Below are 26,679 nucleotides of genomic sequence, written 5' to 3'. Positions count from 1 at the left end.
GACTAGCACTAAGTGCCAAGCATTTAGGCTAGGACGATTCTACCTACTTAAAAACTAAAGGAGCTCTGGTGGTAGTTTCTGGTGGTAGGTCAATGGGAGAATCCGTCGAGAACTCCCCGCAACATCGAGCAAGTATGCAGAATGGTGTACTTCTGCATGGTTTGAACCAGACTGTGCGAAAGCCCCAGAACATTAAGAGAAGCCTTGAGGTATTTAGGTACAATATCTCTAGCTGACAATATTATGAGAACTACAATCACCCGCTCGAGATACCAAATTTCTTTGATTTCCCGAGCTGGTGGCTCATAGTTCACCTTCTTCTCCATGTATTTTTGTGCGATGTTGCTATTATGGGGGATAGCAGCATTAATTATATGCGCGGAGCGACCCCTCTTGTCAACTAACAGTACGTCAGGCTTGTTATGTAGAGTATGGCGAACAGTCAGAACTTCGGTTCAAATACATGCAATAAACAGAATTATCAAGTACTACTTCCGGCTCATATCGGTAAACCGGACATGTTCCCGTGATCAGCCCATGCTTATATGCAAGGTTTTGATTGGATAACCTTACATACAGCATTATGCCTGGTGATGTATTGCACCGGTGCCATAACAGTACAGCCAGAAATGAGATGATCCAACGTTTCTAACGCTGAACCACACATTCTGCACTGGTCGTTATCCATCCGTTCTTTCATGATGAGCTTTTTATAAGCTCGGGTGGCGAGCACGCCGTCCTGAATGGCACACATGAAACCCTCCGTCTCAGCAAACAGCTCCCCAGCACATAGCCATCTGTTCGACAAATGCAACTCGACAAATGGCTGCCAAAGATAATTCATGTGTTTACCGTGCATTGCCTTCGACTTCCATTCATCGATCCGCTCTTAGTCCGACTTCACCCCACTCAGAGGATTGAAAGATCCATCCTTCAAGTTAAGTGGAATCAGCCCACAGTCTGCCTTTCAGACAGTCGCCTGCTCTTTGCTGTAAAAATAAGCACCTCCTATGTCACGGGGCAGGTTCATCCGCTCCACGGCAGACTTTGGATGATGCATTCGGAATTTGGACATAGTTGTCCGTATCCGCCGCTGGACGTTTTCCAAATCGGTCCTCATCCACGACAATATTCCGAATGCATAAGCCAGTGTATGGGGACAGCGAGTACATTGAATGCGCTTATTTTATGTTTCCCCCAGAGATGCGATTTCATCATCATCAACGGCGCAACAACCGTTATCCGGTCTAGGTCTGCCTTAATTAGGAACTCCAGACATCCCGGTTTTGCGCCTAGGTCCACCAATTCGATATCCCTAAAAGCTTTCTGGCGTCCTGACCTACACCATCGCTCAACCTCAGGCAGGGTCTGCCTCGACTTCTTTTTCTACTATAGATATTGCCCTTATAGACTTTCCGGGCTGGATCATCCTCATCCATACGGATTGACCCTATGGTGAGACGTTTCAAGCGGAAAAGTTTTTGTAAGCTGAAATATGCTCTGTTGGCTGCCAACAACCGTGCGCGAATTTCTTCACCGTAGCTGTTGTCGGTTGAGATTTTCGACTCTAGATAGGAGAAGTTATCAACGGTCTCAAAGTTGTGGTCTCCTATCTTTATTCTTCTCGTTTGACCAGTGCAGGTTGATGTTGCTGGTTGGCTGGTTTTTGGTGCTGATGTTGCCACCATATACTTTGTCTTGCCTTCATTGATGTGCAGCCCAAGATCTCGTGCCAATTGTCGCCTGCACGATCTGCATGAAGTTTGTACGTCTCGGGTCGTTCTTCCCATGATGTCGATATCGTCAGCATAGGCCAGTGCGATTTCAGTACCAGCTTTACACGTCGCTGGAATTCGGACAGCAGAACATCCTTCAGATCACCAAATCCTCCTAATGACCTTTTTCGGATGGCTTGAATTCGACACTTGTCTAATCCAAATTCCATACGAATATCACGGCTAAACATATCTGCTGTTCGCAACGGATTCCTAAGGTGGTCATCAGTACCAGCATACAGCTTGATGTGATCTAAGTACATCAAGTGTGTCAGCTCACACTTAGCACGTAGCCATATTTTATTGCGAAACCATGCCCTCTAGCATCATTCAGTAGCCACGAAAGGAGGTTCAGTGCCATGCTTGTCGCCAAAAACTTTATTAGTTTGGGATTAATGTAATACAGACCTAACACATCGGTTAACCTTGGCATAATCGATATAACAACTAAAGTGTTTTTTTTTACGTCTGGTTGCATGTCCTACAACTACCGAGTCGATAATGATTTGCTCTTTGCAACCCCTTGGGCCAATTCGGCAACCCTTCTGGTCCTTGGACAAATTCGACAGATTGCTGCTGCTGTTTCTGCTTTTTTGTGTCCAGATTTTCAACTACGGGTGTCTCACAGGGGATGGCATAGTTCCGGTAAACCCTCTGCACTGCATTGCCAGCGCTGATCTGAATCAGTCTAGCAATGTCCTGCCTTAGTGAGTCCCGCCGACGTTCCAGACGAATTCTCCATGGTGGATCTCTTTGGTCACTCAAACCAATAACACGAAAGCGAATCTTCTGACCGTGCAATCTGACAGCCGCAACTGCACCACAATACACAAGTGATTGTATAATAGTTGCAGCAGCGACATGTCAGCACACAGCCGAGATGCAATCTCATGATTGATTTGAGATGGAATTCCCGGAGTTGCTGGAGATGCATAGAGCCTGGGAGTACCTGTTCTACCTACAGTGCGGCATGGTGTTATTGATGCCGTCGCCCCTGATCCTATCGGCTCTTGGTCACCAGTTTCCCCGACGACCCTAAGTCGAACACACTCCCTGATGGTGGCCGGGATTGAGTCGCTGCGAGTAATACTGGATTGCGAGTCGCTGCACAGTCACGTACGCGAATTGCGGGAAACGCTCGATGAATCTCTGGTGCAACAAGGGGTGATAAGATGTTGTACGCGAGCCTGCCATTATTTCGTAGTAGGAGCGGATCATAAAGGGGTTCATTTGTTTCTCCTCCATCCGCTGCTTACGCGAGCCTGCTGAAGTGGTCGCCACAGGCTATGGCGAACAGCTGTAGCAGGCGGGGCAACACTTTTGGACGCCGTGCTGTTAATTACGAGAGCCCGACCCAGTCACCAAGTCAGATGATTCCTGCGGGTTATTTGCATCGGACCCTAAGTTTCTCTTTCTTCTCGTAGATGGATTTTCATTTTATACCTAACTGCAGGTGTGGTGATAGCTCCTTTTTGCAAATGTAAAAAAAAGTCATTTTGAGAAAAACGCGTTTGAGAATAAAATTGTTTGCAAAGTCGCCTTTTGAAGATGAAAGCATTTCTCACTCTTAATTAGAAATAAAATGCAATTACAACAAATGCAAATATACTCGTAAAACGCACTGACGCCAAGCATTTATAAATACGTTATTTACATAGCGCTACAAGATTACGTAAGGGCATAAAAGGGCTAACTTCTGGGCGCTCGTACCTGAGCCTGTACCTGATAGTCCTCATGAAATCTAAAGGAACGCAAATTTCGCTTTGAAATTTCTGCAGCATATTTTGGGTTAGCTCAATTGACGATCCAAAAAAACGATTCAAAAAACCTCCTAAGGCGTTTACCATTCTAATTGCTAAAAAAAATTATGGATACTGAAATCAAGGCATTAATAAAAACAATGCAACGAAAACTGCAAAGATGCTTACTCAGCTCGAAAGCACGTACACCGGGATTCCCCGGAGATGCCATGATTTCCGGAATCATTCAATGATTGCCCACCGCTAGCAGTTCCGTTTTCATCTGAAGACTGTCCGCAAAAATGCAAGCTCCAAAGTCCGCAGCACCATCACGACTGCTTCTTAGAATCAATAAAGCGTGGTCGTTACGAATAAACATTTTGTCAACTTCCGCTTCGCACCCGTCAGCGTGCTCGCCTTGTGGTTCCAATCCTCCGGGAAGAAGGTCACGTAGTCCACGAATCGTGAGCACAACAAGTTTCATCACATTGCGGCCAGTAACGTCACTCGCTTGGCAAAAATTCGGAAAGTGGGTGACGAATCGACCGAACGCCGCCAGTAATTATCGCCAGCCACCCAGCACCGTGCGAATATTCGAAAACAAGTTTCGCGTGACTTCCATGCCCGCCGCGCGACGTACGCTTCTACGCCGGCTTACATCACGAGTAGCGAGCCTCCTCGCGCAACATGTTGCACAGAGCGGAGGTGCAAACCCGATGCTTCGATCCACTGCACTCGGCTGCAGCTCGTTGCACAAGTGCATATCGGGGTCAACAACCGGGCGCGCGATGCACCGAGCGCTTCTCAAACCCACACCGCCTGCGTCACATCCAACTTCCCCTCCGTGTGCAGGGATTCTTATCAAATCGATGACGCGCTGTGGCGTCCCAATTGGGAGACAAGTCGGGCAGTCGGAGACCGGCACAGCGATAAGAAAATGCCACTCAGTCCGTTCTCGGCAACCATTGAGGTTGTACGCGATTGATTGTACGTGGGGTCTGTGCCGGAGACGCTTCGCGCTGACGCTCACGTCGACGACACTGTCGAAGTTGCGGTAACTGAACGGAGATTTTCGCGAGATTACGGTTGGTGGAGTTTTCCTCTCGATTTTGACGGGGGTTGGGGCTCCCGTGGGGTAGCTGCGAATGCGAAACTTGGTGGCGATTTTCATTCAGCTCAGTCGCACGGCGATCTGAGACTCAAACCGATCGGTATCAAGCGGGAACGCGACCAAGCCGGGAAGTCGGGATACCTCCAAGGACTTTGAATTCGTGACGAAAATCTTAGCCAGCGTTTTTTGCAATAATTCCGAATGTTTCGATAGAGCTCGTTGCAGTTGGGACAGTCTTGGGATTGGGGAATTATTTCCTTTTCCGTTAACGGACCGGCGTTGCTGCGACTCTGCGGGAATTGAAAAATCGTGTCCTTCACGCGAAATCTCACTCAACCATTTAGGATATGCGAGGGATATTCGGGGGACGTGATCCTTAGCTGGAAGTCCAGGTGGCGGGTTCCTTCTACGCCGAAATTGGATCCGAATTGCGCAACAGCCACACGTGGAGGGTGTTCTCCAGAGCGAACGCCGGTCGTTCACCTGCCAATCAAACGTATCTCTGTTTGGCCACTCGGCAATTCGCACTTGTTATGAGTTTGATAATTTCGTAATCAGCCAAGAGACCTGTACTTTCGGCAGAGCGTTCACCTTTTTCTGTTTTGAGTGCTTTCAGGGGAGGCCTAGGACGTCGCACGTAGTAGGTTACGGCCCAAGTCCAGGAGCCCTGTTTGGCTGAAGGAATACTTGCGGCAGAGTTGTTGGTTTGGCAGCCCAGTAAGGCTGCTTCCCAGGCGGATAGTAAGGTCAGGAAATTCCAAAAGGACATTTTTCAATTCAAAGTGGATTGTCTGAGCATTTTCCGGGTTTCATGGATTTTTTTTTCGTCTCGCAGCATTTGGGGTGTAAGAGCTGGATCTTGTCTGCTGAACTAGGATTCATTCTGCCAACTCTGTTTAGTGTCCTGGATTTCCCGTTGCTTCGATACTGACGGAGTTCGCAGTTTTCTTTTTGAGCCGCAGACCTGTTTGATGTTGAGAAGTGGAAGCGTTTCTTCTATGCATTTGCATATTTCTGAATAAGGACAAGTTCCCGAAGAGTCCTTGGTAGGCCAGCTGTTTCTTCTAGGTCTGTAGAAGCCCCGCGACTAATTTGGAGGATCCGAAGGGAGTCCAACTTCCCGTACTTGAAAATTTTTCGATAGAATTTTTTCTTCTATATCTGAGGGTCCTGCTGGGACTGATGAAATGTATTCGGTTTTTGAATAGATTGAGGAGTGGACCGCCAGCATCATAGCAGCTGACACTAGTGACAGGACTCAGCTCCACAAGTACGGAGAAATCCCCGGTTTATTTGCAACCTTCACTTCCCTTTCCTCAAACATTTTTCCAGGGCCTTCCGTGGGGTGGACACCCCAGTCATCCGCAATTTTCGAACTTCTGCACAGCCGTACCTGGAGGAAGATCAGAAATCGAAAGTGGGTGGTGAAACCACGATGTCGCGAAAACGTCGCCGCCGATGGTAGTCCGACAAATCTGGGACATCCGCGGAAGATAGAAATCGCGACAAATGTCGCTTTCGTTGCAAATTTCCCATTGAGTTTTCCTGATCGGCGACTGGGACGAGGTTTTCCGCGAGCAGAACGTTGCAGTTGCCGGTCGGATGCGTGCGACACACCGCACCGGTCCACGGCCAGTGCAGCAGCCAGTGTTGGGCGGCCGTTCGCCCGTCAAGTGCGTTTTGGGCCAAGCGTCGGAGCGAGCGTGTGTGGAAAAGGTTCTTCAGTGCGTGCTTGATTGCGTGCGTAAGCGGACGAGATCGTTGGACGGAAACTAAAAGAGGACGAAGTGACACGATTTGCGAGCGACTGACAAAAAAGTGCCCCCACCACGCTACCACCCCAACCCCGAAAATCAGACCGCGAGAAAACAGAAAAATTACCCGAACGGCCGGTTGCCCCCTCGCGCGCAGAACGACTCAAAAAAGTGAGTGAGTGTCCGCGCGGAAATCTCAGACGGTCGACGTCTTCGCGAAATCTGCAGTTTTTCTTTTTCCGTTCGATTTTCTTTTTTTCAGTTTTCCTCTTTTCCGTCCGTTTTTCAACTCTCATTTTTGCCACTCAAGCGAATTGTTTTATGTAACAGGATCACGTTGAAAAAGTGCAAGAGAAAGTTATGCAAAAAACGGTGTCGAGAAATCCTGAGAAAATCAGTTGAAAATTGAAAAAAAAGTGAAAAATAGTTGAAAATCAAAAAAATATGAATGAAAAGTGCACGGAAGAACTTCCGAGGCCAGCGGAGGATGCTGCAATCGAGAAATTATGTAAAGTGTCGTTCCCCCCCGCCAATGTGTGTTGATATTGAGTGAGTGTTGCCAAAAATTCCAAAGTATACCTGCGGGACCAGCCGTGACAGGCATTTTGTCCAGTCTCTCAAACAAACAATATGAAATCATGCAATAGCCCCGAGAAAGCCATAAAACCAAGAAAACCACCGGTCGCGGGCGCACGACCGCTTTTTGCTGCGCCTCCCATCAGCGAAATGATCTTTTTCTTTCAACGGACCAGATTTGGCTTTTTTCCACTGTATCAATCCCGAGGAATTCTGCGATAGCTTTCTGCTGTTCTATTGCAAAAAACCGACCATTTCTGTAAGTTACACTTTTTATTGTTTGGAGCGTTGCAAAAAGAACCAAAAATTTCCAAGAATGAATAGTAGACGATCCAGAATTCGGAGGTCTTCACGACGAGGCGCTAGACATCTCCACATAACGCTACTAGTGCCGAACTATGCATGTGGCCCATGTCGTTTAGGTTTATCTGCGCGAATTTTTTTGCGAAAAACTTTAACCCAAAACACCAACAAGTTTAGATTTGTCTGAAAGGTAGTCATGCGAGTTTATGAATCGGCTTTTTACCAATACCAGTTCGCCAGGTTACGTAGATAGTTTAGAAGACACGAAGCTTTTAAGGTTTTTCTTGTTTTTTGCTAAGAAAGTTGGTTACCCTGCAGGCGATTGGTTTGTTTAGAAGGCAGAGGAGTCAGTGGGCCAATTGATGGCTAAAAGGTGTGAAATTAAGTTCCGCGTAACATTGAAGGGTGTTTTGGATAGTGAATGCGAAGTACCTCGATGCTAGCGTGAAGCTAATTTTGGTCGTTTTTAGGTCAACCATTTACCGCTTTTCATCCGGTTAGAGTTTCATAAGAATGTGTTGCGAGTTTTTTTTTAAATTAGGGCCAAGAAGATTCCAACGCATTCAGTCGTGGCCACCTTCAGTTTTATTAATTTAAAAAAATAAATAAAAATAAGAAAATTAACTGAAATTAGCAGTGTTAAATCTGATACTGCATTGTTGTGATTAAAAACCAAAAAACTTTGCGCCTACCATCCATAGACAATTTAAACAATCCTAAGCAACTGCTAAAACCAATAAACACGCTAGTTTGTCCGGAAATATCAGTCGAAGTCTAATATCAGTGCCCATTGACCCTTCGCACCAGCAAATTTTAGAACTGGTGATTTCCTCCAGTATCACGATCATCACACTGAGTTTTGCTGAGGGCACTAGCGGAAAATACTGTGTTTTAGTAGTAACTTCCGCGCGGTTATTTTTTATTAGAGGCGCACATGCCCCGTTCCAATGCTTGCAATTACTACTGGGGCATAAGATAATTATTACAATCTTCCGGATTATTTTGATATGGCCCGTTACCAAGACGATCAGTTACAATTTTGTTCAGAACTACTCCAAATATTACATGTATAGTATGCGCCTTTTTCACTTCTTTTGTGGAGTGTAGGCATTCCTTCATATTACCATTTTTTTCTTATTTTATTATCGTCATACTTAATGTTGTTAAAGCGCTAAGCCTGCAGCATCGCGAGAGCACAAAGATGAACACAAACATCCATCAGGAACCGATATTCAAAACCAGACTGAGAGGCTGACTCTCAGCCAACTCGGTCATCGCAACATCATACCCAGATGAGAATGTCAAAAAGTATGACATGGTGTGATCTACAAGTTGTAGGACTGATTGTGTTTTTGTTATTCAACAAACGACTCCTGGAAGTCGGATAGGCGCTCAGGCGTTGGGTGTGAATAACAAACTTGGATGGAATTATGCCTGGACTGTTGGGGTGAGGCAACATGGCAATTCTATACTGAGATAACCCCTTTCGCACGAACATGACAGTATGACACCGGGGAACTTCCGCGAACTAGTAAAGTCTGGTAGAAACCGGTTGACTCATTCTCGCAACCTATCCATCATTTCAATATAAAACATTATTCCCGGTTTGACTAGGAGGTAAAATCTCCTTCTGAATGATCAAAGGAGACCAGAAGCATGATATTCACTTTCAAGGTGCTTATCCTCCTTATCGGACAAAAAAATTTGATTCCCTGGTATTCCGAACTTTAGCGTTTGTTTTCCGAGTAGCACTAAAAACACCCGATTTCGTCTCTGGCAACGTTAGACAGGAAATTTGGGTTTTCTTTAACGATTTCAAAATGTATACTGAAATTTGCAAAAGATCCATTTTTCGTGCATCATCCACATCACACTTTTCGGATTATCAACTTTCCTGCGATAATTGCTTGGGCATGGCATTGGAAAGGCTTCGCTCCTCAGTAATCACACGAATCGAGGATCAGATTTCCTAATATTTTTGACAAGCTCTGATATTAACGGGTGATTGGCATGTAATCGTGATGACACTTATGAACAGCTGTACACAGGAAACAGCGTTGTTACTATGCAAAGGTGCGTAGGTTACTGTACATGTCTCATTTTGTTTTTAAACGCTTCCCTCCCAACACGCCTATCCGGTCGGACTCTCCTTCGTCGCTTTGGTCTACCCACATAAAATCAGTCCTAGTACTCACTGATCTCACCATGTATAGACCCTACCTGAGATGAAGTAATGGCTTAGGCCAGGACGATAAAGAACTGTTAAGAATATTGGCCCAAAACCGGGATGCCTGGAGCTCCTTATTAAGGCAGGCCTAGGCCGGATATCGCTTATTACGCTGTTCATGTTGATGGTGTATAGGCCGCCAATAAAAAGGGCGTAAAATATAACGCGTTCGATTCCATTTAAGAGTGACGAGGCCTTCAACCCAAATCAAAAGAGTTTTTTGTAGTAACGGAAAAAATACTGAAATCAAATAATTCACTTCTCATGTGGAAAATAATAGAAATATAATCTTCGAGCAGGAGTTCATCCTATATATATTGCGGAATAGAAAGTATTTAGAATATTTTGGAGTATCAAGTCCAAATGGAATACTTTGTGTTGATCAGAATTCCTCCTCTGCTCCAGCAAGAATGTTCTCAGCGTTACCAATAAATAAATTATCAGACCTTCTGAGTTCTCTGTTAACACCTATTGTGCTTCATAACATTTTTGTAATGTGCATTGAAAAAGATATGCAGAGAAAGTCACGGCTGCGTGCAGCTGGTACAATATAGACATGCTCATCATTGGTTAACTGTCATTTTCATCATTGTGATGGCTTTATTTTTTATTATTTCCTCTGCAAACATTACTTCTTCAAATGGATCGGCATAATTAATTATTAAAGGCAGCAGACCTGTTTGTTGATATTTCGACCATATATTCTGAAGCTCTTGTTTCTTCTTAAGCTCTCAGTTGGAAGCTTATTTCTGAAGCTCTTGTTTCTTCTTAAGCTCTCAGTTGGAAGCTTATTTTTGAAGGGTCCAGAAAATATGTCAACGAATGAACAGGCTGACTTATATTACTATCCCACTCTAATCTGAGGGGGGAATTTGCAAGTATTCACGCAGCCGAATGGAGAAATTTGAACTTCTGCTGGCAGGCGAAAAATTTTGTGAAAGAACTGTGTGTGAAAGAGAATTTTGTTGTCCCCTAAGAAGTAGGACATTAAAACCCTAGTAGGGCGTTTAACGGGACACTGCTCCTTAAACTACCGCATGGAAAAAATCGGAGCGTTGGTCTTGGTCATATGCAGTCAATGTGAGGAAGAGGAAGAGACGGTCCTGCACTTTATATCCAGCTGCCCGACATCCACAGACCTCAGACGTAGATACCTTGGTAAGGTTTTCTTCAACGAAGAGTCCGCGCATTCTCTCCCTCTGGAGAATGCTCTCAGATTCGCCAAAGTCTGCCAACACCCTGGGCGAGAAGCGGATGAATAGGTGTTCTCCGGGGATAGTACAATGGGCCTAACAAACTAACTAACTAAACTGAATAACTATCCTACTTTATAAAAATCATCTCGACCTTTTTGAAGCTTTCAACCCTTTCAAACAATACTGCATTTAATTTTCGTAATGTATCTAAAGCTTGTAATGACAAAATGGAATTGTGCGATTGATGCGGTCCGTCGGGGATCTTCTCTTCCGATCGCGGCACTCGACTCCGGAGTTTTACTGCTCCACGTGCGTGGTCGAATCATTATTTTTTTTTGTTTTCGGTTCAGTTTTAGCTCGCATGATGATTTTTCGGTAGGTTCGCGCAAATAGCCCTGTTTCAGGATACGGTTAAATGAACACATGAATTTTTTGTATAATGAGACGTGAGGGATCGCAGTGATCAAAGGAACCCCTCTCCCGATTTGCGAGCCGGTTAGCATAAGCTCGACATCCACGTTCAGTTCGGCCTGTCAGTTACACTCGAAGAGTCTGCATTTGACCGGCGCCCGTAACACCTATCGGTTGAAGTTGGTCTATAAGTTTTGACTGCTCAGGCGGCCGGTGATCGAATGAAAAATAATTCGCCAGTGACGCTTTCCATGTCCAGAGTTGAACTGATGATGCCGCTTGGCTTGTTGATACGTGGATGGTGCTTTCAGTTCAACTGGCGACCGGGTGCATTGTGGGCTTTTCCGGTGTAACTGACAAGCCGAACTGAACGTGGATGACGGGTTACAGAGACATGCAAACCCGTGTCGACGGAATACTTCAATGAAAATTCAGTATTTGTGGGCGGACCTTCACAGTCAATTTCGCCCTCTTTTGCAGTTTTTCGGATAGCTCTTCCCTCTTGATCGTCTCCGGACACTTAGGATAGTATTGGACCATCGCCTCATTCCATTTTGTCGTTACAAGCTATCGCGATTGGCTTGTAAGTTTTTACCAAATACGTATTAGGCCATTTTGATAAACATAGGTATTTCAAAGCACTGTTTTACTTCCCGAACTCAGGACTAGAAGACGATAAAGAACATAATTTCAAGAGGGCTACGTTACGTTGGCAGGCAATTTGGTTTGCATCACATTCACCGGAGACTACTATTCTCATTTTATGCAGGTACCCATTCATATCTGAGTTGACTGATATCGGATGTTCAGCGACAATATAAATGTCTCCCCCACGAGTGAGATCTGAATGGTAGCCGCCCATTGGGACCGTTTAGTGTTCCAACTAAAAAGACGCATGACCATCCTTTGGAACATTGATGAAGTTTCGTAACTTGCCTGACCTCAAGCATCGTCCTTAAGTCTTTGGTGAAATACCAACACTGAAAATCCAGGGTTATTTTCTTAAAAAAATAAACTTCGGAAGTGAGCGTTCACAAGATGGATTAGAAGCTCTTCCTTCCCTATGTATCCCTCTCTTTAAGAAAATTATTTTTTTGCTGGACAAATTTCGTATTTAGCTTATCGAAATTTATTTATTTTCTCTCTGCTGTGCCTAAGTGATTTTTTTTTCTTCGTTGCGCTACAGCTTGTTTCCTGCACACACTCTCTCCAGTTATCTCGGTACAAAGACTGGCGGTCGTCCCCTGCACCTAATAACGTAGCGCTGCAGTCTTTGACTGTGTCTTCTCATCTTTTTGCCGGATTCCCAGCCGGCCTGGTTTTTCGCTTTGAATACCCTTTTGCGTATTTTCGAGTCGCCCATTCATTGGATGTGATCCGCCCACTGGAGCTTCCTTAGATAACTCACTCGCCAAATACGTAGCTATCAACATTCTCCAGGTTGTATTTACAAATTGTGATACTTTATCTAGCTGATATTTGGTTCCTCATTTGTGTCATATTTTTGACTGTTTGTTCATTGACCCGTACTCCTACTTTTTGCATCGTCGAATTTTGCGAAGATTTATTTAGCACCATGGAAAAAGGATTATTAGATTGACATATGTAAAACTCTGACTTAAGGAGTAGCGCACTTTCAGTTTTAACACGGATGCTGTTTTGATTGCGTGATTAAGAGCCAAGATGAAGAGCGCCCTCTGCTCGACACCATGACATTGATATGTTAAGAATGATCGAATTAGACTGTTTTGAATTCGCACGTGCGAAGTTGAGCCTGCCATGATTGCTTTTGTCAGACGAACTAGTTTTGGTAGGATGCCAAACTGGAATATTATTTCGTCTTATATATCTTTGCACTCATCGAGTACTTGTTTCACGTTGAAAGGCTGATTTTTTGTAGAGCGTCCACTTTTGAAGCCACCATGGGTACAACTGTTTTCCAGAAGTCTGGTTAGGCTGGGCCAAAGATTGGAATGGCTCCGTTTTTATCGCGTGTCATACCGTTGCTTCTCCTTTTTGTCAAATGTGCAGATGACGCTTTATGGGTATTCCGTTTTCATCCAGCTTTATTGGATAAGTATGAAGAAGCCCTTTTAGACAATTCTTTTTAATTTTCAATATCCCCGCGGTATACATTCCTGGCGTTTTATTTGCTTTAAGGCCGTTCATTGCTGCATCGATGTCCTGGAGGCACGGTGGATCGACTCCAGCATCAATGTCTTTCGATTGCGGCATTTTACCTTCTGATGGTAAACCACTGTGTCGGACTGGTTGACTGGATTGGTGGTTTTCTGTTCACCTTTTATTTTCCGCTCATGATACTACCATCTTTATGTTTAGACATACTTTCTTCAGTTGGAATCCAATCATTGTCCTTTTTACCGCTTTGATAGCTTCCCTTGTTGTATATGCTGCAAAATTGTAATTGTAATTGTAGTGCGTTGACGAAATGGTTTCTTTTCATTCCCCTTATTATCCATCTGGTTATTCTCCGAAGATCGTCATAATGTTTGATAGACCATTAGCTTACTCCAAACCACAATTTTTATTTTTCAATGTAGATATATATTTCGGGAGCAACTTACCCCCTTCATCAGCTACTTAGCTTTGTGAAAATAAAAATTGTAATTTGCAGGAAGTTACTGGTCTACCAATTTTAGGTTAGACTACAAATAGTAGACAATATCTAATCTCTTAGTCATATTGATTGTTGTGTATATTGTTTGTTTCCAACCCATTCTTTCTTAGCGCTCCTTGCCAAACATCTAGCCACACTCACACAGACCCACTATTTCTTCTTTTCAGGGGTTACCCCGAAATGTTGTCTTTTCAGGGGTTACCCCGAAATGTTGTCTCCGCGGCTTCAATGGCATCCCTTATTCTAACCCATATATGATTGACGGGTTTTATTTTCCAGATCATTGAATATACATAGGTTTCAGTAGAAATATACGCTTGCACCGATGGTGCACTCTATATCAAATGAAAGCCCTTGGTTTGTACTCTTTCGTGCGGAAAAAGGATTCAGGCTGAACCCATTTTCAGATACTATCTAGCTAAAAAAATACTTATTACAAACTCAATCTTTTATTATATAATAATTTTGCCTCCCCAGTTTTCCTGTTATTTTTTTTGCTTTAAAATTGATGCCTATTTGCATCGATGAGTGGCTCATTTGAGATGTCCTATATGATAGTTTTTAAATGATTGTTAAAGTGACAGGCAGTAATATTGGCATTGATATGAAAGATTTTTCTAGTTGAAGTAAGTTTCATGAGTGAGGACTTTGGTATCTTCTCTGTATTTTTTCTTGGGATTAATCTTCTGAATGAAATCCTTCCACACATCAAAAGTAAATACATCTGCTGGTGTCGAGAACTATTTCATGATTTAATATCTTTAGCTTTTTTGTAGCTTTAGACGACAGCGATCTTGTCAGCAAAGCAGACTGTTGCTTCTTAGCATGTCACTATCAAGTTAAAGTGGATGTTCTGATAAACTTAAGGTTCATATGCAGGGCAAAATAGGGTAATCTTAACTCAATAATTGAAAAGAAGTTGATAGAAAAAGCCAACTCTCGTCCGATCGTCAAAGTTAAGCATTGCTGGGAATAATTACTACTTAGATGGAGGACCACTTGTGTTTATTTTAGCAGTGTTTTTAGTTATTTTTTTCCGTAAATTACATTTATCAGATAGTAACACAACATGCTTTCATACATGTCAAATGTCAGACTTTCGTTCGAACATCAACGTTAAGTGCTGTTTGGAGACATCTTAAGAAAAAACAATTCTCTATTTTTCATTTCCTAGTGTTTACAGCTAATTATCAGTGTTATTATCGAAATAATTAGAATATGTGCAGATTGGTGACTGGAGAAGTCAGTAAGTTAGTTACATTTTTTTTTTTTTTATTTTTATATCTGTTTAAGATCTGAATTTCTGAATATTTCTTAATAACCCTTCCATTGTGAAAGCAGGCACTTTCACAATTCTACAATTCTACATACTTGTCGCCTTCCCGGGGACCTTTTATATGATACTCGAATAATTGTCATACACTATTTTTTGCCGGTATGGAGGAATTCCCCATCAAACCACTCATTCCTTCCGAGTCGCATATTCGACAGATTCTTTCACGGCACTCTTTATTGCTTTTGCTCTATTGTGCTTCCACTTCTCATTGTTATTGTGCTTCCATTTTTCGTTTGTGGTGCCTCTGATTACGTTCTAGTCAGATTTGATATGCCAGCACTTTGACGTAATCCATGCTTACTCCCTCGCATTGCAGCTTATCAACTTCGAATGTGGCCGATTGGTGAGAGCTGTTTCACTCGTTATTTGCTACATGGAATCGATATCTCGAACTAGATATTGATAATCATAGCGATATGAATGAACATCAAAAATTCTAGAGATTACTTGCTTTTCAATGAGAATGTGATCTTTTCGGGATCACGTGTTCGTATCTGAGCAAGACCAAGTAAATGAGAAAAACAAACCGAGGAAGCTGCAGTAAGTGAAATCGATTGATATTTGTCCGGTCCCATGGAGACTAAGCAAGGTTAAATTAAATAGATGGTGGAACCATTGCACAATTTTTTGCTGTGTCTATTCAGGGAGCTTATTACCTACGTCACTTCGCCATCGCTCTACAAATTTAAAGATAACTCCTAAAGCAAACACCGTTCAGATCTTTCGTAGAAAAGAATTCGATTCAACAATTTTAACTTCTGTTGTTGAATGGTGTGATATCGCCACTTTTGCTGTATATATATATATACAGTTAAAAAAGCCCACGGACCCTCTTCCCGCCCAACTGGACCGAGGGGCGACCAACCTAAGGATGGGCTGAAGGCAACATCCCAAAGCCCGCATCACAGCGATGATGCGTTTTAACGCAAAGTGTGTGCGACCATGCGAAAATGTATTACTACATCCCGATTGTCGCAAACACTTCAGCCAATGACGCGGAGGTTCCACACTACAGAGACATGGATCTTATATTGAAGACAGTGCGGATCAAGACTGAAACCCATTAGGTCAGATTGTTAACGGACAGGACTCTTCGGACTATAGCACAGGTTGCAAGGATAATCACTTTTTGCATCTCCATGTATAGTCCAGCCCTAAGATCGAGCGTTTTCAGCGCTTTATGTAAGTTCTGCGGGACTAATCCCGTCGCTGAAATTACTACTGGGACTACTTCGACCTTTTGTAGTCTCCAAGTCTGCTTCATATCGTCTGCCAAGGGGCCTTAGTTCCGGATTTTTTCGTGCTGGTTTTAAACAGTGTTCCGGTCCAACGGTACGGCTACATCGATTATAAAGCACGCTCGTTCTTCCTTCAGAAGCAGAACTAGATCGGGTCTGTTATGATTAACACTGTGGTCAGTGGCAATAGTGTGATCCCACAGTAGTTTGACCCGATCATTTTCCAAGATTCTCTGCGGAGTATACTTATAGTAAGGATGGTAGGTTGCCACTAAGTGATACTTCAACGCAAGGTTTTGATGGAGAATCTTGCAGACGGAGTTATGACGATTGGTGTACTCGGTACTGCTCAACATCCTGCACGCAGATGTTATGTGCTGGATGGTCTCCTCTTCACAGTTGCATAACCTACAACTGGAGTTGGTGATTGAGGAGTCGTGAAGAATGTACCGTTTATAATTTTTTGTTGGGAGCGAAGCATCCTGAATTGAAGTTAGGAATGCTTCGGTCTCATAGAAAAGTACACCATTTGTCAACCATTTGTTGGAGGCTTCGATGTCAATGCCTGACAACAACAAATTTTTGATATGACCTCCGTGAATGGGTTTCTCTTTCCACATGTCGATCTTCTGTTGGACTGGACTTCCTCCCTGATGACGTGGGATAGTGATCCTCAATTTTTCGGCAGCTCTATTGTGCATGATGTTGTTTGCAAGAACTACCCTTACCCGTCTATTGACAGCTTTTAAATCAGTATTACTCCACTGTATCACACCGAAAGTGTATAGAAGGACGGGAATGACGAAGGCGTTGATTGCCATGATCTTATTTTTCCCGTACAGCTCAGTTTTAAGGACAAGATCCAGACGCCGTTCAAATTCCCCCAGCAACTTAGATTTGATTATTGCCACAGCAGGTGTTGTTGCTTGCAATATGTCGAGGTATTTGTAGACGTCGTCCGAATCCATACCCTCAATTCGGATGTTATTTTGGCTGTATCCTTCATTGTCGGTGTGTTTTCCCCGAACAATTGTTTTTATGCGACATTTCTCCAAACCCAACTGTATGCCGATATCCCTGCTGAACTGGATGGTGATGTCCAGCAAGGAGCGAAGTTGGTTCTCGTCTTTGGCATACAATTTGATGTCGTCAATGTACATTAAATGGCTTAATGTACATTTCGACAATATGCCATGCTTGATTTGGAACCCGTATTTGCTTTCATGCAAAAGATGGGATAGCGGATTCACCCCGGATTACGGATTTCTTAAGGAGGTTTACTCCCCCTGAACGGGAGGAATCGGTAAGGGAGGACGAACACAAAGGGAAACGTTCTGCTTGTCCGCGGCTACTTATTTACAAGATTAACTTGCGATATTCGTACCTGACCCGGTGGGTCATGTCATTATCCGCAACCTATGACACGCGCCTGGTCGCATGCAGCTCTGCGTTTGCAACTCAGGTGAGGATAAACCTGGTACGCCAGTATATATATATACATATATATTTATATTTCCGCTCCAAATAGAATTACCAATAATACCTCCTGCAATATATAATAGTTTTAATTTTTCTGAATGGTTATGGGCGTGTTTCATTCTGGAACCCAAAACATATCTGAATCTGATCCCTCATCCCCATTCACCCTCACTAACTGGTTTTAAGCCGATAAACTATTCTGAACCTGAAAGGCTATGCTGCATTGGCGTAATCATTTTATGGATTGTTAAAGTGTTATTTTATATTTTCCCACGCATTCAGTGAACATTGTAAGAGCTGCTTTTTTTAACAGGGAATGTGCATCAGTTCAAGCTGGTAGTCGATGTAATGGTGCTAGGGCCTGTCGTTCTTTCTCCGATCTAATTTAAGGCTCGTTTTCAAGGTTCCTGATCAACTTAATTTTCCGTAACCTATCCAGCGCACGTATTTGTCGTCAATCCTTTAGTGCACTACTGAAGTAGCAAGGTTTCATGATGTAAGCGATTTCCCTATGGAATTGTTTAATTAAGGGTAAATTGCCCCAGTTGAAAGCTGCTTTGAGTGTTATTAACTTTTCTTTTGCACGCCCTTGGACAGGACGACTTCTGTCCCCATAGAGATTTTTACCAGCCTCCACGGTACTTGTATTATAGCTGGTGTGGGCTAGTTATGACCATTTCTTCGCTAAAAGTGCTTGAAATGTTTTAGTGTTCTTGAATCCTTTGAGTTGAAGTTTTTCTCTGTTTTGAGGAATGAATTGTTACTCGCCCATTATTTCCTCAAACTGGCCTATAAATCTGGTATTTTCCCATTCTAACCACATTCAATAGAGATTATCTCGAATGTTACTGCAATTCATATAAATAAGTTTCGTCGTTGCAATTCATTTGACTTCTCAAACTCTATCTAGTAAATTGTAGAACGTGCCACAAAAGTGTTCTTCTACTGTTAGCACCGCCGTTGGGATTGAGATAAATGACTTTATATCTCCCCCACTTAACTTTATGCGAGATGGGAGTATAATACAGCTAAAGATTGATTAGGCTTTGGATAAGAAATCCTTGGCGCCAGTCAAATCAGGTTGGTTTACTGACAGTGGTTGCTTGTAGTGATAATTATGCTCTGGAAAAAGGGGGATACATATTATTGAGGTAAAATGAGTTAAATGTGGAAATGTGAAAACGGTTTACTGAAAGTATGTGCCCTGGGGGATAAGGAAATATTTCCCATTTTCCCATTTCGACCGATGTGGAAAAATATGTTTGTGATGGCTTTAAATATTCAGGCAACTTCTACGTAGTTTTATGCCACATTTTGGTCATTGACCCGAATGCGTCCATTTTGGGAAAAAGTTTGTTGAACATTTCGGTATATGTACGCGTGAGCAAATTTTGATAATGAGCTGAATACATATTTGCAACTGCTCTTATTTAACATCGTATTTTGTTAACGATAAAAACCCAGAGAATTTTGTTTGATCTATTATTTGACATTGGCATATTCAAGGAAAATATAGACGTTAGGTAATGCGTTTTCAATATGCTGGTTTCTTCTAGATTCTATCCACTTGCGAATGTTAATCGAAATTCTTCTATTTTTCCTTGGTTTTTCGGACAGCTTAGTAATGTAATTACGATATCGACTCAATGGGTAACTGCTAATCAAACGCAGGTGAATCCATGAATCGTCAAATGGAACTGTTGTGCTACTTGAAGGGGAACAGCGATGATTGCTGGTGTTCGTCCTCAATTCTAGCTGTAGGCCCTCCATACAAATTCTGTTAAAGTCCTCAGTCACATAGTTTTTCAGTGAACAATTGTGGCGGTACAACACTTATACTAGTGCATCCAGAGCTGATTTAGGTTTCTATTGTTCGATCTTTCCAAATTATACAATTTCAATACAATTTTCGACCAGTAACCTGCATCTTTGGTACTTCTGATATTCCTATTTTTTTCGAATTTTCGCACAGAGTAGATAAAACGGAATTCACAGTTTCTTCAAATATCTTTCCCATCTGAATATTCTAGGTAAATTCTCGGATAAGCTTGCAGAACTAACAATTAAGTGTCCAAACATGTCAGTTAAATTAAAGCCGTTGTTTTTAAGGAGTGCATCAAGATGACTTCCTTCTATGCAAAAACAATACACAACACAAGTGTCATGCAAATATAACCACATCTAAGCACACTGAGCTTATACTATAATATTTCGTATTGCACTCTATATAATTGTTGTCAAAGAAACATCCCTTGGGGGCAACCAATAAATTATCGAACATATACTCGTTGTTGTTTTGAGCGATTTGTACTCTTAGCTTCTTAGATTCATTGATCTGCTGTTAGCCAACTTTCTGGTGACCTTTTAGAGTTGACCAAAAAATAACTTTAAACCGAAGTGAAAAGAAGATAAGAAGCAGCGGATTTTTTATATCTTCTGGCTGGCAATTTTTCGTTAACGCTTGCATTCAATGCGCTCTCCTGGTATGATGCTTCTCTGAATAACTTTTATACAGTGCTCCTGCAATATTCCTTTGAGATAATTCGTATTCATGCCTGGCGTTATTGTTTGTAATGGCGTATTCTATTCTAGCTGATAATTTGTTAACCTCCCCCCCCCCCCATGGTAATGTTTTGGGGGCTGTCATAATGGATCTTTTCTGCGTCTGCCTAAGATTTGTTATAACCAGTAAATATTTTCCAGTAAAATACATGGATAGTGTCTTTTTAAGGTTTTGTGTAAAACAAAACCTTATTAAAATCGGTTTATTGTCTGTCTGTCTGTCATCTGAAAAAAAAATCAAGAGTTTGCCACTACATGGTGGCTAGGCTCGGAAATACCTTCCATACCGATATCCCTTCAAATAAAGTTAATAATAGGACATTACTATAATTTTCAGTACTTGGCTGTAGAACCCCTTAATTTCATCTTAGCACCACGCGATGTAGACTATAATATATAGCTTCATCCTGGGAAGTTTGGTGGAAATCGCACTATTACTAACAAAATTATAATAAGTCAAATTTGTCACTTTTTTGGAAATTCAAGATTTTGAATGTCAATGTCACCCGAAAATGGATATTCTCACAAAATATATGCGTATATTACGTGTTACATACTAATGGGATAAATTCACACTCAAATGTCTTTATAAAGGAAATACACAAAACTTTCATACCTAAAGCATCGAGCTTCCGGTTTCCCGACTTGTTTAAGTTTTTGTTAAATTTTATCTAAACGTAAATTTAACTTGTACAAATATGACCCAAATATATATACGACTTTTTTATTTGTCCATTTTCATTCGTTTCCCTCGTGATTTCAGATTTTAGTCCTCATTTTATGTTGAACATAATTTTCGCAGTTTTCATTTCATTTCGTTATTCGTAAAAACATCTCTAGATCCTCTAGATCCTTAAAAATAGTTGGGAGAAGAGGGCGAATACCAAAACTGATGGGAAGCATAATTCAACTGTTGAGGTATGGTAGAAGCAGAGCTGAGCTGAGAATGTTTGTCCGATTATTGTTATAAAGAGTGAATTAATACTTGGTGGAAAGCATACTGACAAAATAAAGATGCTTGAGAAAATAAGTCGTTCAATTTCGTAGTTGAAAATTCAATTGTGGAGCATTTTTAAGTTTTTTTTGGAAGATACTGTATTGGTAATAGTTAACTTGCACTAAAATCTGGTTGCACAGTAGGGGCTGAGCATGTTTTAGCAACTATCCAGAAACTCACTTAAAATATTTGCAATAAATCAATGGGAAAACAAGCTTATTCCTCAGTATTATATGCGAATTATTTCCTTTAATAATGATGTTAATATCAGATTTCTATAGCTTAGAATGTAATAAATTTACACGAAATTAATAACTTTGACATGCTTTAACTATGTTAGTAAAGTAGGATTTTTGTGAAACTGTGTGCGCCTCGCCTTTCTCTATATTACTGGAAAACCGGATACTTTTAGGATGAACATAAAAATGGTTTTGGGGTCAATATCGAAAATTTATTTATATACTGGTATTCAATTAGTTTTAGAAGACATCGGGATGATATGTGTTTTCTGGTCCAGATTTCATATAAATGTGAATTTTTCAAGATTTTCCGGTTGGGCAGTTTCTGAAATTAAGTCCTGTGTTACTTTATGTTTGTACTTTTTGACTCCTTACTCCCCTATTCCCTTTGAGTGTATAAACTAACTTTTGCTTGCAAGTGCCAGTTGAGACCTCTTTGAGGATTGAGACCTTCCATTTGATACCTCACGTGGCTATTTTTGATCGGAAAAAATTGGGCTGGCTCTGTGCCTGACCTCAAGTTGATTATTTTGAAGTGACCTAGGCCCGGAAGCCCAAACAAATCTGAACTTACAGTAATTCTATAGAGATCGAGAAGAAAGAAGTGAACAGCGAACCGCCCCGTATGATTCAACGTGTCGCTCTTAATATTCTTTTTAAGCTCAGCTGTTTTCGCATCCTACGTTGATATCTCATGGCATCACGGCGAGGGTACACCAAATTAAAAAAAAAACAATTTAGCATGTAACCAGTCTAGTGTAATCTTGTTTTTCTTTAGCCTTTGTCCCGTTCACAAGTGGGTCGGCTCGTCGTGATCGATTGCACCATTTTGTTCTGTCAAAGGCCTCATCTGGATGCAGTCGCGAAGCTTCCAAATCCCAATCCAGCGTATCAAACCACCGTTGTTTCGGCTGATCTTTTGGTCCCTTACCATCGACTTCGATGTTCAGACCAATCTAGTGTAATATCCCAAACAATTTCGTAAATTTAATAAAAAGACAGAGGAATGATTTAAATTGATTAATTATAGTCATTTTTTGAAGCTACGGGCTGTATCTCCAATATTTAAAATAACATAATACCATAAAAGCCTGTATCGGTTTATTGCTCGTTTTGAGAAACCTTCCGTTTAGGATCATTTTTAAGGAAACCTTTCGTCTAGGACTATCATACGTGCTTTGATGAAAACATCGTTATTGTCTTTGGTAAATCATAGATTCGTAGATTCGTCATAGATATTTTAACGGACTTTGATGGAGTCGCCTACAGATTTAGAAAAGCCATGAATTAGATAATTAGGGAACTTTTCGCTGCTAAGACTTCAATACCTAAGCATGTGATTTCTATAGCTGGTCTTCACCCAAGTTAATACCGAATCGGAAACCGGACGCTCGGCGCTTTAGGTATGAACATTTTTGTTGATCTCTTGTATAATAATTTTTAGGATGTATATCCGTTGAATATATGATAACCGATATTCAATTCGAAGTACAACTGTTATTTTATCCCTTAGGAAGTGCTAATTTGATCCAAAAAGGGCAACTTTGATCTACTATAATTTTATTAATAATGGTAAGATTTCCATCAAATTTTCCAGTAATAATATTATAACCTATACTAATGCAAGGGGATGGGGGTTCGCATTGAATTTTAAAAATATATTAATATACTATTATTTATTTGAGCAAATATCGGTCTGGAGAGTATTTCGTGGACTAGGTGTCATACTCAGATTTTTCTGGTGGGTAATTTCTGAAAATGGTCCCTTTATTGAAGTGCCCCCTTGTATGCCCCCCTAACTCTTCCGTTTCATAACCGGATTCAAAACTAATACCTGATTCGGGACCTTTCATTTGATACCCCACATGACTCTATTCTGTGACAAAAAAATTTACTTCCCCCTTTTAATTCAACGCAGAATAATGTAACTGATGTACAGGTGTGACCATTGCTGAGAAAAGTGCGTGTGACAGACGGGCAGAGAGACAGACAGACAGTAAAACGAATTGGATAAGGCTTCGTTTTCAACAAAACGTTAAAAGAGTATTAATAGATTGCAGTTCAATTCTCCCTGGTGGTGGTGGTGGGGTTTATTACGTGACTGGATGTCAGATACCAGTACGGACTGAAAGCAATTCACGTCAAATAAACTGTCCCTTTCATCAGTGTCCTCTCTTTTCTTAATGATGAAGGAGAAATCCTCTTCACTTTTTTTCCGTCGGTAACTACTATTGCTTATAGCTTTCCTTATGCTATTTATTTCTTCTTCGAGCGTTTTTGATCATGCAGCGGAATATATGTGTTACCAATTTTAATTTGATACATTAACTGTTTTCGATACTCTTTATCATTAAAATATGCGACCCGGATCTATATGGTTCTCTTCATTTGATGTATGTTTATTATACTGTCATCAGGCTAGGTCATCTCATACATCTCATTCTTTCGATTTTTTTTTCTTTGTTTAATGGATTGCGGTCTTGTTTTGAGTTAAGTTTTAAGTTGTTTACCGATTCTGCTTACCTGGATTCCAAGCACTTGGGCAAGTTTGATTTATTTTTCTGGCCTGCTTCTTTCAGTTTGTCTTCTATATTTTCCATGGACAAATTCGCAAGGTAGACATGCGGGTCGCTACCCTTGGTCTTTCTTACTAAAATATATCTATAAAAGTGCTATGTAGTATTGTCTTTTTAATTCATTTGAATCATCCTCCCGAATCTCTCCCGAATTTTTGCAAATGAAAACCGAACAAACAGAACAGCAGGAGAAATTCGCTTAAGCCAATAAAGGAAACTTCTTCGTTTGATTTTCATTTTTTTGATTGAAGCAATTCAGCTAGCATTTTTATCTACTATCCAAATAACTGTTCCGCTCGAAACGTCCCACCATGGGGTCAAAGCTCTTACTGTACAAGACTATGAGCTTGCCAGTCCTCATGTATTCCTCGGAGACTTGGGTTCTTAGCAAGAAGAATTGCGAACTTTTGGCCGCCTTCGAGAGAAGAATCCTCCGAAAAAATGTTTACCCACTGAGGATGGACGATTCCGTAGCGATACCATGACCGTCAAGTTGTGAATAAAATCCGAGTCAATAGGTTACGGTGGGAGGGTCACTTAACCCATATGGATGAGGATGATATATCTATGGCAGAAAAAGAAGACGAGGCAGACCCTGACTAAGATGGAGCGATGGCGTAGCTCAGGACGCCAGACAGCTTTTATAGATACCGAATTGGTGGACCTCTTTGCAAAACCGGGATGTCTGGAGTTCCTTATTAAGGCAGGCCAAGACCGGATACCGGTTGTTGCGCCGTTGATGACGATGATGATCCAAGTAAGATTGAGGCACTTTTGGATAGCATAATCAGCATACAGCCAGTATATTTAAGACGATGGCGAATGTCGAAGATTCGTCGTCTTGTGGAACCACAACGCTGCTAAATTCTGCGATTATCTCTCTGCTATGCTTTCAAGAGCATTTTTTGACCGTCAGCTAAAGTAGGGTCTGTGGAAAACACAACTTTATCAAAATCGGTTCACTGTCTACTTGTCGGTTTGATTATCTCTCTTTCTAACAGGCAGATCAATTTTACTCAGAAATGGTTTCATCTACTAGTGGAATGGTTGGCACGATGAGTCTCCACGCTTCAAGAGAATAACATGGCAACGTAGAACCAATGCAATGCTTTTGGGGTCCCATATATACATGTAAAACTGGGGTGCAACATTTTTTCTTATCGACTATAGCCATGTGGAAAACCAAATGAAAGCCTTCGATTAATACTTTCCAAAACAGGCCTCAGTTTTGAAGTCAAGCGTAAAGGGAAAGAATGCGCCGGTTAACCAGCCAAAAAATCTGAATAAAGTCATGATAGAGAATGTATATCACATTTAGGCATCAAAATACTCTCTATTCTGATAATTTCCTAAATAAAGCCAAATTATTATATATTTTGTAAATTTACTGCAAGTTCCCCTTAAGGTCCCCTTAAATGCATAAAATTGCAATAATATAGGCCATAATATGGAGCACCATACTGCTAAGTTTGGTGGAAATCTTACCATTATTGACAAAATTTTAATAGGCCAAACTTCTCTATTTCGTGTGCAATAACTGCAATCTGAGTAGGGGGAACCATCACACCGTTAAATATGCTTAGATAAAAAATCCACAATTCTTTTCATACCCAAAGTGCCTGAGCTTTCTGTTTCACTCTTGCTTGATTACTCTAGGAATCGAAAACTTCAGTGTAAGGGAGTTCGCAACTGCAATGACTTTCCCGATGTCGCTTGTTTCCTTGTGATTGTATGAGCTTTTCAAGTAGCCAACATTGTGATTGATGGGACCGGAATTTTAGTTGGTTGTTCTCACTAGAATTTGGAACTTGGCTCTCACAGTTCTTCCATTAAGTCAATTAGTTTTTTCAAAGTTTAGGGGAAAATTTTGTTCCTTCTGACTCTAGTTCTTTTAGCTGTTGTGCGATAAAGCATGTGCAAAAGCAATTGAACGAACGGGAGAATGTCCACTTCTTATCTTTTTGGACGGTATGATTGGCGAAGTGATTAAAGCTTAGTCTCTTGGTCCCCGTGTACTGAGTTCCAATCTTAGTTTCGGTCATGGATGTCTGTATGCGCCTTGGTGCTTATTCTGCCGTTGAAGGCTTATTGCTGCTAAATTATTACGTGTAATAATACTGAAAGTGAAAACAATCAAACAAAAAAGAAATAACAGTATGAAAGAAAAACTATGTAGATGCTCTATCCCCAAAACAGTGAATCGTGGCGATAACATTTGCGGTTCACTTCAGAGTTCCATTTGCAGGTAACCTGATGATTCTTTCTATTTCGTCGTCCTTTTCATCAAAAATCAACTTCGTGATTAACGTTTTGGTATCTGTGCCTCAATGTGGACAAGCCTGGGTATCTATTTTCACAGTGTACTTATACTAATTGCTCAAAATATTTCATTGTATATCTGTCAAAAACCCATGCCCAAGATATGCCATTCCAAGATAAATCTCCTCTTTGCACTGGTGCTACGCAAGCACTCCAAAGTTCACCGCTGAATGGCTTCATTCTTTTGTATTTTTCAATCTATA

General features: G+C 41.4%; 1 protein-coding gene across 14 annotated transcripts in view; it reads left to right on the top strand.

The window, feature by feature from the left end:
* The first annotated feature begins 4,470 nt into the window (after window positions 1-4,470).
* LOC119660586 (GATA zinc finger domain-containing protein 11) overlaps window positions 4,471-26,679 on the top strand; it is a 461,215-nt gene continuing 439,006 nt past the window's right edge. The window contains exons 1-4 of one of the 14 annotated variants that reach the window (XM_038069246.1): window positions 4,477-4,599; window positions 5,834-5,895; window positions 5,958-6,550; window positions 6,642-6,887. The gene's annotated coding sequence lies outside the window, so the exon portion shown is untranslated. Of the gene's footprint in view, window positions 6,555-6,641; window positions 7,215-26,679 lie in introns of all 14 variants that reach the window. The other 13 variants (XM_038069242.1, XM_038069248.1, XM_038069247.1 and 10 more) reach the window with 13 other exon arrangements.

The sequence above is a fragment of the Hermetia illucens genome, chromosome 6 (genome assembly GCF_905115235.1).
Source record: "Hermetia illucens chromosome 6, iHerIll2.2.curated.20191125, whole genome shotgun sequence".
Lineage (NCBI taxonomy): Eukaryota > Metazoa > Arthropoda > Insecta > Diptera > Stratiomyidae > Hermetia > Hermetia illucens.
The sequence above is the reverse complement of the archived record's forward strand: the minus strand, read 5'-3'. Positions and strand labels throughout refer to the sequence as shown.